Raw genomic sequence first — 4,790 nt, 5'->3', positions numbered from 1 at the left:
CACTGAGTCTTTCCAGAGGACTCATAACAGACTTGCATGGGAATCCTGTGTAGGGACTCTCACTGCAAGCCTGCTCTGGATCATCCATGGGAAGATGAATGATTGTGGCAGAGCAGGAGAGAAACCAAGGCAGAGTGTGTGGTGTCTAGTCATTGGGGGTGGAAGAGGACAGATCACACCTCTAGGGTGAAGACCTTAAAGATCACAGGTAATACATCTTTTTTGGGCAAACATATCCATATTTGTACTTTCTTTTAGACAAACTAGCTTAAATTAGTACCAAAACTGAGCCAGGAGTGGAGGGGACAGGTGGTGGGAGTGTTCCCAGGCCATGCCTCCTGTAGCAATCAGCTTCCAGGAGGAAAACAGGTAGATCTTGGAGAACTGGAACATATGTGTAGGTGACTCCTTGGAAAACTCTAAATTAACACATTTCTACTTCTAGAGTTTTCCCTCCTCATCTTAGATTTTCAGAAGTTTGAAGAAAAGTGAAGAGAGAGCATCTGGAACAGAAGAAGCAAAGCATTTGGGATACTGACTGTGTCCTTTAATGTGGCTGTACTGCGACCTGTCTCATGAATTTGAGCAATTTACTTTACCTCTGTTCATAAGTATTTGTTGTGATGAACATGCAATCTACTCACAAAAAAGTAGGAAGAAATGTTTGTTTTATAAAAATCTCTCTCTCTCTCTCTCTCTCTCTCTCTCTCTCTCTCTCTCTCTCTCTCTCCCACACACACACACACACACACACACACACTCATACACACACACACACACACAATTTTTTCTGAACATTAATAAAGTTGCTTGTATGTATAGAAAATAATTTCTGTGAACATCATCGTTGTATCTACAATGTCACTAACACATCTACAACAGAGTACGTGATTAGTAAATTTGTTAGGATGGGTGAGTGACTGAATAAGCTTTAAAATTCTATCTATGAAACGAAGCTCAACTGCCAGTCAACACATATTATGAAGACAGAACACAGTATGTATAAATACCAAGCAAGGATCATACATGGACATAAATGACACAGAAGAAAATGATTTCATTGAGATGTTTATTTTTGCATAGAAGGATAAGGGATATGATTGGTGTACTGATTAGAAAGAGACATGATGATGTCCTCTGAGGTAACATAGGTTAAAGGTAAAGTTGAGACCAAGGGGTGGATCATGAAGAGAGAAAGGCGTTTAGTTGGCAGCAATGGTCTCTTGAATCCAGTTCAGGTAGTTGCAGACCTTGGTGTAGACACCGGGTTTGCCTTTCAGAGCACAGCCCAAGCCCCAGGACACAATACCCTGGAGCTCACCATTGCAGACCACAGGGCCACCAGAGTCACCCTGGGCAAGAGGGAAAAGACAGTCAGAGCTCTTGTTCATGCCCAGAGGGTAGAATGGGCTCCAGAACATTACTCCATGATCCAGGTGCTATACTTTGATCCAACCTCCCATCCTGGGTGACATACCTTTTCTCCTCCTGAAAAAGCAACCCCCAATCTATTCCTATATCCCCCCTGTTCTTCCTCCTAACCCATGGCCCCTCTTCATTCGTTAGAAGCACCACAGGGCCAAGAAATCTTGAGGACTATACAGATCGAATGTGGTGCCACTGGTTCTGCTTCTCTTACAAGGTTGCATTCCACCCTATGCCTCCTGAGAAGGGCACTAGATGAACTGTTTGCACACCAGTTTCTAGGTATCAGTTTTACCCTCTTTTACTCTACTCATCACTACCACAAAGACAAATCTAGTAATTTATCTCAATGCTTCTCCCCTGTCAAAATCAGTCCCATGGACTCCACAGTCCTCTGAGTTTCAGAGAAGGAGAAACACGGTGGAGAAGAGAAACTGATCTGGATGAAGCAGGAGTAGGAGACACTCACCTGGCAAGAGTCCTTTCCCCCCTCCAGGAAGCCCAGGCAGAACATGTTGCCAGTGACCTTGCCTGGGTAGGAATTGTGGCAAGCAGTGTCAGAGAGCACAGGGGCGTCCAGACACTGCAGGAGGGAAGGATATTTGACTGTAGAGAGCAAGAGTGAAAATGGACAATTATTCACAAGGTTCCCTGATTCCATTCTATTCCCTCTCTTTCACAGTATTACTCTTCAATGTTTCAAGAAGCCAGTGACATGTATTATGCGTGAATATTTTACATAGGTTGTCCACAAAGTTCTAATCAAGTGATTATTTCTTTGACAGGAGCATCACTGGCCACTGATGTCAAGTATAGAGACTGTTTTTCTGGAGGAGGTGTATATTTTACGCCGTAAGAAATTATGAATACCTCTGTTTTTTTTCTATCTTTTTTTAAATCTCTGCACCACTCTAATCATGAATTAAATGCATACCTTAACTTTTTTGTTATCAAGTAATCTTTCTTCATCTTCCTCCATGTTCTCAGGAAAGAAGTCTAGCAGATTTAATTTAGCATCATTTAAGAGTACCTATATCCAAAGCTATCCTTAGGCAACCTTGCCGTGAGTGAAGACTTACACTAACTGACCCTCCAGTGACTCAAGCCTGGCGCTTGTTTCCAGTTATCATTTACCTCCAAAGCTCAGGGTGTTGCCCCAGCCCGACACGAGGCACTGAGTCCCAGTGGATGGACAGGATGTGGGCAGAGAGACTGTAGACACTCGAGCGCTGATGGTGGCGGGGGATGTCAGTTTGATCAGCATGATGTCGTTATTGAAGGTGTCTTTATTAAAGTTGGGGTGCCGGATGATCTTGGTGCCTGAATGAACTGCTCATCTCCCTCCAGGACGTCAATGTCATGTTCTCCCAGACGCACTTGGAGTCGGCTGCGTTAACCATTACCAGTGTCCTAAGTATCCAATCAGAGCTTCTCCTTCCCCAAATCCCCAATCGTGACCACCAACACAAAAGCATTCTCATCAAGCATTTGTTCACACAGGGGATTGTGCCCTTAAGGCAGCATGTGGACCACCAGACATGCTGCAGGTGAGCGAGGTCCTTATGTCAGTGTCGTAGCTTGTACAGACCATGCCGTCCATTGTGTTAAAACAGGAAGGTCTAATAATGGGTAACATGCCACAAGACAAGAGTTGGATAAGATAATGGGATTTGTGGCACCTGCCATTTTACCCCATGTGGCATCACTGAGGGTCACAGAGAGCAGAGGCTGGAGGATTCAAAGACAGCAGGATGTTAAGGGAATAAATTGTGTTGTGCTTGTCTTTATGCTGTACTAGAATTATAATGCCTCTCATCGCCCCCATGTTCATTGGCTGAGCTGTGATGCTGAGGTCCATGTCGGACCATGGCACTTTACCAGCCACTCTGTCCCCTCCACACTTTTAGTACCATCAGCTACAAATACACCAGGAAACTGGTCCACAGGAGACCCTCAACCTGTTGTACAAGGTGAGTGGGTCAGCAGGCCTCAGAATCTGAATCCTGTATCCATCAAAAATACCTACAGTTATGCTTCATTGGTCGAGGATAAAATCATCTTGCACTTGGGAATGTAAAATCAGGTCACTTACAAATTGTAGCAGTGAGCTGCCGTCAGCACCCACTGGTCACTGATGAGGGAGCCTCCACATAAATGGTAGCCCACGTTCAGTGACACCTGGTAGGGCAGGGAGTTCTTTGCACAGGTGTACCCTCCCACAATCTTGTCATCATCAGGGGTGGGGAGAGCAACTGATAATAAAAAAGTTGGAAACTCACAGTTATACAGATCCATCCTGCAATTCCTACTCCACCAGGAAGATTTGTTTTAGACTAACCAGAAAAGAGATGACAGAGTTCTCTTTTCTCACACAATTAGGAGAAAGAAATTTAAGGACTTGTAAAAAAACCCCGTATTTTTCTATACATTAGGCACACCCTACTTGTTCACTATCGTTAAGCCTATAAGTTTTCATGAATGCATTAAATTTGATGTGTTGTGTTTTTATAAATGATCAACCTCAACCTCCCCAAACACATGGCTTCACCTAGGGTCACTTTTAAATTCATGAGAGATCAGTCACTAATCACAATTAGTGTTAGATCACCAAGGTTGAAGTTATAAAATCATATTTACATAAAACTGTGTTTTATGTAAATAGATAGAAATCTTTGTAGTAATATCCCTATTGTCTTTTTGGTCAATAGGATGTTGGTTTTGCATAGTTGTCTCAATTAGATAACATGATAAAAATAAAATCTTTGAGAAGTCTTCTGAGAATATCCCTAGAACATCGTACTTTGATTCTCCCATTTTTTCTCTTGTCTCTAACTAAACTTTCTATTAACTCATTTTAGATAGTGTCTGTATTTATATAGAGGACAGACACCTACAGATTGGTTCATTAGAAAGACTCACCAGCAGCTCCCAGGATGGCAAGGAAGATGAAGGTCTTCATGGTTCCTCACTAGGTCAGGATTGAGAATGGGACGAAGGCTTTTCATCCTCAGATATTTATACCTCCAGCTTGTCATTGACACACATGGCCCCAGGGGCCAGGAAGTGATTTCACTGGAAACTCACCTATCTAAATTTGGATTCACCTGTGTGAAACATGAAATGTGACTCAGCATCAACGTTAAACAACCTCATTTTTCCAGAAGGTTATGGGAATGGAAGTGATAGACCCACCTGGGAGGAACCATTTTCCATTGTAGGAAAATCAACTGGCGTGAAGTCATAGGTCAGCACGCCAGGTTTCCCCATTTTGAGACCAAAATCTTAGGTAATTTGTTGTTTTAAATATGTGGTTTTTCCTAAGGACTTTTTGGTACCCTAAACCCTTCTTCTCTTTCTTCATGCAA

The 4,790-nt window shown here is 42.9% G+C and overlaps 1 pseudogene; it reads right to left on the bottom strand.

The window, feature by feature from the left end:
• Nucleotides 1–1,202: 1,202 nt before the first annotated feature.
• Nucleotides 1,203–4,384, bottom strand: LOC143402472 (cationic trypsin-3-like; annotated as a pseudogene).
• Nucleotides 4,385–4,790: the final 406 nt, after the last annotated feature.

Source organism: Callospermophilus lateralis, chromosome 1, assembly GCF_048772815.1.
Source record: "Callospermophilus lateralis isolate mCalLat2 chromosome 1, mCalLat2.hap1, whole genome shotgun sequence".
In the NCBI taxonomy this organism is placed as follows: Eukaryota; Metazoa; Chordata; class Mammalia; order Rodentia; family Sciuridae; genus Callospermophilus; species Callospermophilus lateralis.
The sequence above is the reverse complement of the archived record's forward strand: the minus strand, read 5'-3'. Positions and strand labels throughout refer to the sequence as shown.